Source organism: Pseudopipra pipra, chromosome 3 (assembly GCF_036250125.1).
Source record: "Pseudopipra pipra isolate bDixPip1 chromosome 3, bDixPip1.hap1, whole genome shotgun sequence".
In the NCBI taxonomy this organism is placed as follows: domain Eukaryota; kingdom Metazoa; phylum Chordata; class Aves; order Passeriformes; family Pipridae; genus Pseudopipra; species Pseudopipra pipra.
In genome coordinates, this window is record NC_087551.1 from 100,619,461 (window position 1) to 100,632,859 (window position 13,399).

At 42.0% G+C, this 13,399-nt stretch overlaps 1 long non-coding RNA gene across 2 annotated transcripts; it reads right to left on the reverse strand.

Annotated features, from left to right (window-relative positions):
* Nucleotides 1-2,854: 2,854 nt before the first annotated feature.
* On the reverse strand, nucleotides 2,855-13,065 carry LOC135410625 (uncharacterized). Of its 2 annotated transcripts, none has more exons than XR_010428795.1 (3): nucleotides 12,602-13,065; nucleotides 4,273-4,410; nucleotides 2,855-3,388 (listed from the first exon to the last, which is right to left on the reverse strand). It is a non-coding gene; the product is annotated as an uncharacterized LOC135410625 (long non-coding RNA). The 2 variants fall into 2 exon arrangements; XR_010428794.1 differs by having other exon boundaries at nucleotides 4,254-4,410.
* Nucleotides 13,066-13,399: the final 334 nt, after the last annotated feature.

The window sequence follows — 13,399 nt, forward strand, 5'->3', positions numbered from 1 at the left end:
AACAAGCGAATGGGATCTAAAGAAAAGAGCAGAGCATCACTATCAGGAAAACAACACACAAATGCCAAAGAATAGTATTGGGGGAGAAAGGATCTGAGCAATTCCAAATATGGGCCACAGCCTGATTAAACATTACAGCGAAAGCTCTACGAAACTGGCTGCTCCAGTAGAGACTGAATGTAGCTCCTGGTCAGCTCTTGCAGTACTGATGGACTAGGGCTCACCCACTCCTTCCTAGGGATTGCACAGAGATGGGGCTGATCTCCACAGGTCATGCGGTCAGTGTAGCCTCCTGTGGTTTCAGGTGAGCTGCAGAAGGGCACTGCTTGCCTCACACCTCATTCTGGGTACTCTCCTTTGGCATCTATCCACCTACCCTGGTGTGCAAGAGCTGATCCAGCCACACTGGGGATGCAGCAGAGAACCAAGGAGCCATAGCTGGGCTTCATCCCAGACAGGACTTTGCTAGATGCCCGTTTACATCCCGACCCCATTCCACTCAGTTTTCCCACACTTCCTCTGAGCCAGCAAGGCACAACTTAGGTCTCTTCCCTCACTTGTGAAATGTCTCATGGACTTTTAGACAAGGTTATTTATGAAGGGAAAAACTCAGCAGTTAGCCAGCATTGAATGTGGCCAAGCCCAGGCTCAGGTTGTGGCATTTGTGTGGTGACAGCAATTCCAGGTTGCAGCTACAGAGCTGGAGAGGGAAGGGATTCTCCCCCCCTGTGCCCCACTTTTCTGTGCAACAAAACGGCCAAACCAAATCCTTTTAGTTTTCAAATAGCTGAAGATGGCCCAGGCACTCCTTTCCACTCATAATGAAATACACATTTTCTTTTCAGTACAGTGGCTCCCAAGAACTAAAGTTCAAGCTGGAACATTGAAACTCACACAGCTTAGATTGCCAGTGGGACACCTCTGTTCAGGGTTTGGACAGTACTGGGACTCCATGCTCCAGAGCCTCCCTCTGCAAGCTTTCCTGTCCCTGCCAGCTGCAGCAGCCAACACTGCCTACAGCAAATGTGTCACATATAGGTAGGTCACTAAATATCATGCCCAAATGCAACACAGGACCAGATGCCATTTAAAAAAAAAAAAAAAAAAGAAAGAAAAAACCATGTTAATGTAAGCACTATGCTTTTACTTCCCCAAGTCTGACAAGCCTCCTACACAGCCAGCAGCAAGAGCTATTTCCCCTGTAATATCATCAGCCTCCAGTAATGTTCACTTGCCTGTTTTTAATCCCCTCTGCAGCCCTTCCTACCGTCCCTTGATAAATCCCTTCCCCTCTACCATTTCACGACTGTCCAGATCTTTGCCTCTCTCTTCCCACCACATCTGGCTTCTAGACCATTCTCCACTTCTTTCCACTAACATTTTCAAAGTTTATCTAGGGCTCAACAGACTTTTTTTCCCTTCTTGGTGGCAGAGGGAGGAGGAGTGGGGACCTGCTGCTCAGCTGGCTTTGGCAAGCCTGGGCAGCTCCAGCTGAACTCCCCAGCCCTCTGCCAAGAACAGTCTAAGTAGGAGCACCAGAAACATCTTTTAATGTCATTTGTATTAATATTTTTGGAATTAAGCACACTTGAAATTGCTTTAGAAACATTAAAAAATAGAGGGAAAGAGTTAGCAACCCTGTGATCAAATTGTATCCCACAGAGCACTGTCATAGGGAAGTGGCTATAACACAATGAGGGTCTCAGCCATTTGTATCAAAGACTATTTTTCCATCACTTTATTTAACAAAATTGTTCTTAAAACAAGACTGTTCTTAGTTTTTGGACAGAAGAAAGCATTCCTGTCTTTGTTCATCCTAAGCAACGCACAACAACAGGGTACATGTTCTTGAGAAGAAAGAGAACCTGTCCCCTCAAGGTATATCCAAAAGGAAAAAAAAAGGCAGATCAGGATGAAAGGGACCTATGCACTTTTTCACTCTCCAGCTCCTTTCCTTACTCACCTGTTCAGCTTGCCAGGGAAGCAGGGTGGGTCTCTGGAAGGCCCCTAGCTTGCTACCTACTCACATCATCAGGCCCAAAGAGCTCCTCAGAATTTCACTCTGTGTGCCTTAACGTTGCTTCTGTAATCATCAGAGATTTCTCTGTATTCACTGGACCACCAGTTTTAACATCTTACAAGATGTGATAAAGGAGCATTAAAGCAGCAGTTTTAAGGAGAGTTAAAGCCAGCCAGATTCCTGGCGCCTTCCTGCCTTCTCAATCTTTGGCTTCAGAGGGGTGGTAGAGCCAGCACTATGCAATAGACTCACATCACCTTTTGAGGAGCACAGTCAGGGTTTTAGGTTGGTTTTCTAACGTCCAAAACAAGTACAAAGTAGGCCATGAAAATTTCAGGTATAAAGGAACTGGAGACACTTCTCATGCTAGAAGTGGGTCCAGACAGACAGAGGGGTTGTTAAGCCTTGGACCCAGGGTACTGCATAGTTCACAACTCAACACCACCTTCCCCTTCTTCCTCCCACACATAGTGCAGCACAAAGGCTTCAGCCAGTGCTGCAAGGATGTCACATAAGTATCCCAATGAAATAAAATAAATGCTCCCAATCACAGTAGTCTGTCACTGGCTAACCTCAGCCTGGGTTTGTGTCTGCAGTATGATGATCACACCCGTCTCCATGCCTGAACTCCAATTTGGATACAGCTAGCAGGTCTACTTTGGGATGGTCTCCACAGCAACTTGCAACCACAAGTGAAAGGCCTCCTTACAATAGCAAAACATAGGTTTTGAAGCATAAAAGGAAGCAAAATAATCTGTACAAGTAATCTAGATATATATGCAAACTTAAGGAGGGAAAACAGATAAGAATCTTCCAGGTGAATTAGAGGGCATATACCTGCAGAAGAATAATGCTTCAAGTCTACAATCATTTCATGATTAACATCTGCTTCCTTGGCCAAGGAATGCTGATTTCTCTCTTTCCACTGCCCAGCCCTTGTTCCTAGCTTCTAGAGGGGCTTTTGCATTTTAGGGGTCTCAGTAGGAGATATCATATTCAGTCCAGCTCAGTTTGCATTTAATAAATTTCTGAGGCTCTTATTTGTCCCCTTAAATTTATTCTATGCCATTTAAAAATTACAAGGAATTAAAAACTGCTAATTTTCTGATAGACTTTTGATCGTCTGTCTCTCAGTTGCTATTTTCAATATGGATCACAGGACAATTCATATTGTCACAGACAGAAGAGAAAGAGTCTGTGCATTTCATAATGACTTAGAAGTCCCCCAAAGCTTGAAAGAGAACTTGTCGAAGTGTCTTGAGTATTTTGGCCTCATCCTGTGATGTCTCCTTTCTGAGAAGAACCTTTCTGAGGCGCATGCAAGACCGGAAAGTTCCTTTTTCTTTCATCAAGGAGAACAGCTCTCTCCTAAAGAAAAACAAAAGTTGACATACAGCAAGTGTTGTTATTTGCAGGTTGGTTTGGGATAATGTAAAACTTGCCTTTGTCATCTATGGCAAAAGGCAGCCCAGTTCTGGAGATCAGTTAAGTATGTGTCTCATTTGTGTGACCTGATAATCTGCAGTACTGAAAAGCTTTTCTTTCTGGGAAGACAAGAAGGTTGTACACTCAGGCTTCTCCTCATACTTCATAGGAACTGGGAGATCTTAAAGATGACTGAGACAATCTGCACTTTTCTAGAAAGCAATGGGTTTGGTGTTTTTGTTTTCATTTATGTCTGCTATATGCTAAAAGTGACTATCATTTTATGTTATTACAATATTTTGAGTTGGTTTTATATGCTCTAAATTCTTTGCAGGAAATTTGATAAAGTAATTTTATGTTTTCTATTCATTGCTACTACTTTCACTTGCTGACAAGTTAAATTCCAGTCATCTGAGTCAGCCTCTTATTTTAGATCATCATCCCATTTTCCCAGCATTTTGTCAAATAAATACACTTGTATGTGTAACTACACACAGAAACCTACAAATGATCTACATGACACTCTCTCACTTTGCAAATTAGAAGAAATTAGTTCTTCTAGACTAAGTTATTTAGGTTTCATAATTGCTTTCCATCACACTTTTCAAAGCTATAGGATTACCAAACTTCTATTGCCTTCTGCGTACAGAAGATATTTTATTAGCTGAGACCCACTTCCTTTGCTTCAAAGTTATTACAGCCTCAGAGCTTGGCTATGAGTGGGGAATGACAGCTTGGAGAATTGCCCTGTGAATGCATCTGCATCATGGTCCATACAAGCACTAGTGTATTGAGCCAGGGCACTGACCCTTTTACTCTTCACACACCGTCCAGCCAAGCATAGAGCCCTGTGCTTCCCACGGTGCCGAAAGACTGTGTGTCTCCCTCTGCTCATTAAGCAGGCGGTGATGGGCTGGGTGATCTGACCCACTCCAGAAGGCAGCTCAGATCCTGGCAGTGCTGTTCTGAGGCAAACAAATAAAACAAGAATTCAAGCCAAGAATTCCAGGAAGGGCTGAAGGAACAGTAGGCTGTGTCCAAGAGTCAGAGGCATATGGGCTATCTGCACTAGGCAACCAAAGAGGGCCAGGGCATTGGCCCAAGCACTGGCACAGCACCACCGCGCTGCTCGACTCTCAGTGCCGTCATTGGCACAGACTCGTCCCAAGCAACCAGCTCTCTCTCATACAGTGCCTGGACATTTTCAGCAATAACCAGGGACCATTGACAATACACTGCCTGAATGGGCCACCTTGTTGGGGTGGGAGAGGAAAAGAATTTATGGTCAAAAAGCAATGACACTCCAGCTGGCCTCGTGACCAGCAAGCAGTTGCCTGGCCTTTCTTATTCGCTAACGTAGAAGCAATCTTTACCATAATTCATTCAGCAGAGAGAACTTCCCAGAACAGGCACTGCCTCTTACTAGGACTGCCCCAACTGCTCCAACATAGCAAACTCAGCCTCTTTGTATTCTTCTGCTCCCTGAGATATTTCTGTAGAGTGTATTTAATTTCCCAAGTCTTCATGCATTGTCTGGGCTGATTTTTTAATTGATCAGAAAATTAGATGACTGCATCTATTAGGCCAGAGCACTATTTCACCTTGATCTGGCCCTCAAACTGAAATTGTAGATTGCATCTCCAAGCAGCAATCTACTATCTTACAAAACCCTCCTCCTCTCTCATGGTCATTCTGCCCCTGAATCTAAGTTTCTCCTACTAGATTTAATTCCAAATACATCAAGTACAAGCTGAGATCAGCAGAGGCAAGTTATAGGAAAGATAAAGATTCTGTTTAAAAGAAAAACAATTTCTAATTACGTTAATGCTACTTAGTAATTTCTATTTTCAAAGTGCATTACTAACATGAAATAATCTTCACAATATCCAAAGGAGTTAGGGACATAAGCATTGTTATGCATCTTTTACAGATGAGGTAAACAAGGACAAAATCACCTGCTAACTTAGGGTTTCTTCATTTTTTGAGCCCTGCCAGTGACACTACTGTCTTGACAAAGGTTTCCACTGCTTGACAGATGCAGAAAATACAGAACATCAGGAAATTGATGTCTTCAAGCTGAATTATCTGTCCCCAGGCTGAATCTTCTTACCTTCTCTAAATGTAACTGATGTGATCAGATACCTTCTACAAAAGGAATTGAGGTAATTTTCTCACCTTTTGTAAACGGAACTAATGTCATCAGATAACTTCTACAATAGAAGTTGCTTAATAAGGAAAAGAACTCTGTGTTTCAAGCATTGCAAAAGACTACATCACATAAATAAATAAGCATTAGGTATGCAGAGAATATGTGTCAGATAGGCAGGTTCATATAAATTCTACTGCATAAAAGATGTAACTTTGTACCCCTTGGTGTGCTTGATTTGTGGAAACCTCCACCTTGCACCCTGCACAGAATAAACAATATCTCCTTTCCAAACTAGACTCTGTGTCTGTGTTTATAGAGAGCTCCTAAAATCGGCAACAAAAGGAACTAGGACACGACAACATCAGGAGTTGCTGGCACTCAGCCTACAGCTCAAACCACTGGACAGTGTTGCTTCTCACAGCTCAAAGAGATTCACAGGTCGAAGGGGAGAAAGGACAAGTGTGCATGAGAGCAGAAATCTGCCTGCTACAGTACATCTGCATTAGGTAAAAGAATAGATATGTATAAACAATTAAAAGAGCAAGTGGTTGGACAAACAGTGACTAAGAAACATGAGATATGTTTCAATGAATGCTGCCCAGGTGTTCTTTGCAAAACTGATATCATAGGGACTTTCTTATAAAGTATCAAGGTGAAACAATGCTCAGCTTATAATGTTTTTTAGCAAATGCAGATCAGTCAGTTTTCCTGCTTGGGTGCTTATCATCTTTCCTCTCTGTGGTTGCAGTGATTCCTTCCACTGCTCTGCTACCCTGTCTCACCTCAGCCCCGCAGTTCTGCTTAACTCTGCTGCTGCCCTTATCAGTCCTGACGCAATATGGTGTTTGTAACTAAATGAAGGTGACCGGCACAACCTTTCTGCAGACCTTCCTTCCTTCCTTCCCAGACCTGCAACCTTTCCTGTGCTGCCGTCTCTTGCTCATCTATGGCTTGAAATTATTATGCACTACTTGCAAACACAAGTGAATAAATTAGAGAAATATTCAAATAAGGGGAAGAAAAAGAGGAGTAACAGAGAGGGAGACTAGGAAACCAAGGAAGAAATGCTAATTAATTCAAATAGATTGATTTGCCCTGTTTGCTCAAAAAATTAATTACCAAAAAAATCGTAAATTAAGAATTAAAAGCTCACAATAAGAGCAGCCAAAAGGTTTTCTTCTGGAATCTATTATGGGTATCTGAAAAGGGATTGTGTCTAATTAGACATTATTTTGCATCAAGATGACCTCATATTATAATTAGAGATATGCTAAATTACTTGGAAATAATTACAATGATTGGATATTCTCCATGACTGCCAGTTTGGGAGCTTTCATGTTCACATTGATTCTACCCACCTCAGTTTCTTTCAGTTGGGAGTTGGATCTTTAGCAGGTATCTAATATGCTCCATCAGATGACACTTCTTTTAAATACTTAAAAAGAGAAGAGATGTGAAAATTTTCATGTAATAAAACCAGTCTAAATATGTGTTAGGGCACTCACAATGCAAACAAATGTTATTAATTTTTATATTTACAACTAATATATCCACAAACACTTTGGGTTTCTCAGACATACTGGTTTAGGACTGAATTTAATTTCACATATAGCAAAAATGTTAGCCCAAGCTTTAACAAGTGTCAGTTGCTATTTCAGTCCTATGGTCTGGCTCAGTGAAACAATCAAACTCCAGCTACTTCAGTGGCTACAAAAAGGGAGGCAAGACAAGTCTAGCACCCTGGGCTGCAGACATGATGGGTTCTGTGATGTGGTAAGAAAATGCTAGCCATGCTAGAAAACATTCACAAAGAAGGTGGATCAGAAAGTTAGGTCAATGGTAAGGTGAGAAACTGGAATAAGGCAGAAACTGGAATACAGCAGATCCTCCTGTACTTCAGCATCTTTCTGATCCACACAGAGAATTGGAAGGATAGAGCTGCAGTGAGCAAAAGACGCTGAGATAAAAGTGAGCCTGCATACCCTGAAGTGCAACCTGAGGAAGGGAACAGCTTCAAAGTTGCCAACAATGCTTTGAAGGCAGAAAGGAAAAGGGCTTGCACAGCTACATCAGTCCCTGCATAGGGCCAGCTGCAAATCCAGCTGGACAGAACAAATACAAAATCTCCTCCAGAAGGAAAGAAAATGATTGCATCAGCCTTCAATCAGTGTGGTGACAAAGTGGACAAGATGGGCAACTTCGTTTTCGTGGGAACAGCTAAAGATGTCATAGGGTGGGTATAGCCGGTATAATTGGTCTCCTGAAACACAATTAAACATATCTTCCTTATCAGTGTCTGCTTTTGAGCATGTTTCACAAGGCATGGATATGGATCTTCCTGAAGGCTAGCACACAGCTGGCTTTGAAAGAAAGGCTTACAGACACTGGCTGTGCTCAGCTGAAGAGAAAGCAAACAGAAATGGGATCACATGAAATAGCTACCTACTGACAAGGAGGAGGATGCACATCTGCTCAGTGGAGGATTGTGCACTTCTGTCTGAGAGGTGGCAGCAGATTAGGAAAGAGGGAATTACTGAAGCTGTAGAGCAAAGCATGACAGAGTTAAGAGTAGAGCTCAACACTTGCTCCCACAATCATTGTCCCAAAGAGTTGAAGGGAAGACAGCAGGACCCCAAAAAGCTCCAGCAAACTAGCACCACCCAAATACTCAGCAAAATGAGAGTCCACACAGCTCAGACCTGAAGAGGTACCTGGGCACTTCAGTATCCATGCTCTTCTGTGCCTTGCAATTTCAGCATGCAGAGTAAAAGGTGATGTGATTTGTGCAGTTATAAAACAGGCCAGCATCTGAGCTGGGAAGAGAAGGTACATTTCCCACATCCAGACCTACACTCCACAACCACAAGCTTCTGAGTCTCACCACTGATGTGTGACTGTTGGCACAGCCCAGCCAGCAACATTCATTTCTAGAATGGCTCGGTATATCTTGGCTGCTGCAGAGATTCAGAAACAACACTTCTAATATTTTGTGGTATTTACTTATCCATTCGTTGTGTATTGACATTAGCACCCATGAATAATCACAAAATTAAAAAACAAAAAGGAACATTAATATTTAACTTTGCCAGAGGGATGTACTTAAGGGAGAAACCATGTTTTAGAAAGAGCAGCTGATATTTGTCAGCTGGAGAACAGGGCTAATTAGATGCATCAGGCAGTGGTGACACGAAGTTGAAAAACAGCTTGTCAACTCTGAAATGACTTATAGCAAATGATTATATATAAAGATGCTTTGTTATACACTTACACACAGGTGTGTTCCTCATTTTCCAAATACTTCCTGAGCCTTTTGTTCCAGTAGTAAAACAGGTGCAAAGCAGATTGCCCACTCACAGATACCACATAATTATATTTTAGGTAGAGCAGATATGTGGTCCATTTCTTGTGCCCAAATCAACAAGGTGTTGAACACTGAAACACCCTCAATTCTCACTGATTTCAGTGGAAGATGGTCAACAACTTATAGGATCAAAGGTCTGACATCTGAACCACATAAGGAAAGTGATGTAGGGGATGGCGCAACAAACCAGGAGGCCAAATTCATGTCTGTTGTAATGTTGGTTGACTGCAGCCAGACAGTTCATTGATCATAGCAAAGGATTTGCCCCAGGGTGTTTTAATTTAAAACAGATTGACATTAATCTGAAGAACAAATCACCCAAATCCTAAACTCTGATCTGATGCAAGTCAGATGCAATATGACAGCAACTCAATCTCCTAGGCAGCAGAGCAGCTAGCTTCAACTTCATATTCATTTCCAAATGGTGTCTGTAAGTTCTTGAATGCTGCTGGAATAGGCCCAGCAAGGAATAACTTATCCCAGGTAGAGGTACACATTCTTCAAAATCTACCAGGAAAGTGAAGCTGCAAGGGGGGATAGACTGCAGATTTATCCTGCAGAAGAAGGGGCCACTTTAGGAAGTAAGTGCTTGACTAGTGAATGAGCAGTGCTAATTCTGAGCAGGCAAAACAGAAGCATAAACTCTGAGACATTAGTTAAACTACAATCATGAAGTACTACAAAAAGCTTATTAACTTACCTAGAAAATTGAACACAAACTAATTGTTTGGATTGAGCTGCTCAAACAATAAAAACATTCGAGATGTCCTGGGAATAATTTGTTTAACACAGTATTTGAACTGTCACAAAAATAAAAGACAGTATTCCTCTCCATCCGTAACAAAATCACACCAATACACACACTTTGGCACCAGAGAAGAATATTTTAAAGCTGTACGTAGCACCTGTAATATATTGCTTGTATTTATAGTCCTGGTATGATTGGTTTCTAAAGAAAAATTATGTCCACGGACAGCATGTTTTGTTCCTCCTCGTTACTCATATGCAAGAATGAAAGATCTATTACAACATACTCTATCTTCTACCTGCTTTGATGAACTGCCTCAAAGCTCTCTGGGGAGACTGCTGCAAAGCCTGTGACTTACATCTTGGGCTCAAAAAGCAGATACTGGATTGCAAGAGCAGACTCAAAGGTCAGCTCGGAACAGCCCAGGCAGTAGATTGCAGTTCCATTTCTAAAAGCAAAGGATACCGCTGTGGTACAGGTGATTCCCCTCAAGCCTGTACCCTCACGAAGAAGAAACTTAACAGATCTGCCTTTAGGGACAAACGTAAAAAGTTCAACTTGAAACTCTAACACCTGTTTCACAGCGATTTCTCCACATTGCGTATTATTTAAAAATTGCAGTTCACCTCAGCACCACTTCTCACTAAGTCAGTTAATGATTTCTACGTCTGCTCAATTTTCCAAAGAGCGTGTTTTGTTCTGCTCAGGTCTGTGTAGCAAGCCCATCGTTGTGATATCTCAACACCTCCCTGCAGTGTGACAACCCACTTCCCTGATGTGCATCTGTCACACATTGATCTTTCTTTTTTTTCTTCTCCTCCCATGGAGAAATCTTCATAGATGAAAATAAATACGAATATATGCAGTTCACTTTTCAAAAATAGCTATATAATGCATTTATACTTTCATATATTATATATAACTTTTTTATAATATGGTTATTGATGCCTGCTTTCAGTACTGAAAGCAGAGTTGAAGAAATGCATCTTAGCAAAATATCCAAGTTTCTGGTAGGTCATACATTTTACTGAAATTTATTCCACAGACTTAAGTAGGAACCTGAGAAATTTTACCAGAAACAAAAAAAAGGTAAATAATTGTTACAGAGCCTCAGACAGTCTATCAGGTGTTCATGCAACATATGTTGTAGATAAGCTCTGAAATCTCAAACTGGACATAGGAGATACCCAAATTTAACAGCAAGGAAGATAACATCATAACTAACAGTAAGTTTTGTACTCAGCATCAGAGGTGTGACCACCCTGCTTTGTTGATGGTACTGACCTAAAGAAGCTGAATGCTTTGTCCTTTGTCACATGCCAGGCCACTGCACGGTTACAAACAGAAATTGGGCCATTAGGACAGAGCCTTGTGGTCTAATTATGTGGTAACCAGCACCTTGCTACACAGACTTACGTGCATCTGCAAAGAGAGGCAATTGACACACTTCCCACTGTGTTTTTTGCAAGCACACATATGCAACTGCATCACCGACTGTGCAGCACCTACACATGGCTTTGAGTATTTCCTCAAATCTATTTTCCTTTAACCCTTTCAAGCATGCTGCTGACTGGTTAATTACAGCTTTAGAGAGAAGCCTATGAAAACATAGCAGTGTATTTCCTAGAGATACAGAGGTTTCAATACACACATCTGCACAGCATTCATCATTTTCCTGAACGGTCCTGTACAAAACAGCATTTCTGTCATTACATTTTTAATGTAACAATTCCCATGGGAAACTATTGATGAGGACTGGGATACAGATGAAGAGAAAGCAGAAAGAGTGAAAGATGAAGGGCTGTTCTCAGCTCAGAGATGAGTAATGGTTCTTGTAGGGGCTTATCATTAAATAAAGATGAATGGTAAATTCTGCAATTTTTAGTAAAAACTACTAAACCAAGAGGAAGGCTGGATTTGATGGAGGTGTTTTTTAAATGAAGAACTTCCTTGAGAATAAGAAAATGTTTCAGATTTCAGGTGTGGAAATCATCAAAGACCGTGGATACTTCTGACAACAACCAGAGCCAAACTGGCTCTTTTAGTTCCTTTTCCCATGACTGGATCTGCAGAGCAGATCTTGAAACTCCTACAGATCACATCACAGTGGGGAGGACTTTGACATAGGGACACAGGGTCACCAGCTATCAAAATGCTGTGGTGGCCTAGGAAATCCAGTTGAGCCATGGCAAGGCTATCCTAATGCCCCACAAACACTGTTCCAGGGCAGTTTGTACTGTCAGGTATATCACTTGTGAGTAGGAGCACGTATCCTGTGAGTTTTCACAGTCCAGCTCACCACTGGTAACTCATTAACTCAAATATTTGCAACTGTCTGCCCATGACATTATAGTCTGACCTTGGGAAAGCCACTCTCACCTGATTCTGTTAATCTATTAATTGCTCCCTGGCAGGTGCTGATCCACCTTGTCTTTTTCTGAAATGGAGATGTAGTGGATTCAGGCAGCATTGTGCCTCAGAGTCCCCATCAGAAAAGTGGAGATAGTAACATTTACCTACCTCAGCAAGTAGTTTGGATGCTTAATTAATCCTTTTAAAGCTTCTTAAAATATAGATAAGAAGTAAAAAAAAATAACTTTTCATATAATTTCCACAGTGTAATTAAAAAAGCACAAAAAGCTGTTATTCCAATAAATAAATAGCTGTTTAAAAGATTTCAAAACTTACCAAACTATTCATTACTTTAAGACGTGGTAAAAAAAGCAAGACCCTTTGAGTAGTTAATCTGGCCTTATGTTTAATTAGAACAAATTCAAGGGCAACAACTCACCCATGGTTAAAATAACATGGTTTCTGCCATTTCTTTCTAAGAAGTTCAGTCAAATTTCACATTTTGTAGTAAGCCTTTGAATACTTGGGACCCCGGGAAATACCAACCTGTCAGCCTCTCTTCTGCACCTGGGAAGATCATGCAACAGATCTTCCTAGAAGTTGTGCTAAGGCACATGGAGGACAGGGAGGTGATTCGAGACAGTCAGCACAGCTTCACCAAGGGCAAGTCCTGCCTGATCAATCCAGTGGCCTCCTATGGTGGGGTGACTACATCAGTGGACAAGGGAAGGGCTACAGATGGCTACAGATGTCACTTATCTGGACTTCTATAAAGTCTCTCTAAATTGGAGAGCAATAGATTCTATGGGTGGACTGTTACATGGCTAAGAAATTGAGTGGACAGTTGCATCCAGAGGGTAGTGGTCAGTGGCTTAGAGGCACAATGGACATCAGTGATGAGTGGTGTCCCACAAGGGTCCATATTGGGGCCACTGTTGTTTAATATCTGCATTAATGACGTAGACAAACTGTACCCTCAGCAAGTTTGCAGATGACACCAAGCTGACTGGTGCAGTTGGCACACCTGAAGGATGGGATGCCATCCAGACAGATATGGACAAGCTCAAGAATTGAGCCCATGGGAATCTCATGAGGTTTAACAAGACCAAGTGCAAGGTGCTACTCCTGGGTCAGGGCAACCCCTGGCATTGATCCAGGTTGGGGCATGACCAGATCAAGAGCAGCCCTGCTGAGAAGGACTTGGGGGTGCTGGTGGATGAAAGGCTGGACATGACCCAGCAATGTGCACTCGCAGCCCAGAGAGCCAAATGTGTCCTGGGCTGCATCCAAAGCAGTGTGGGCAGCAGGTCAAGGGAAGTGATTCAGTCCCTCTGCTCTGCTCTC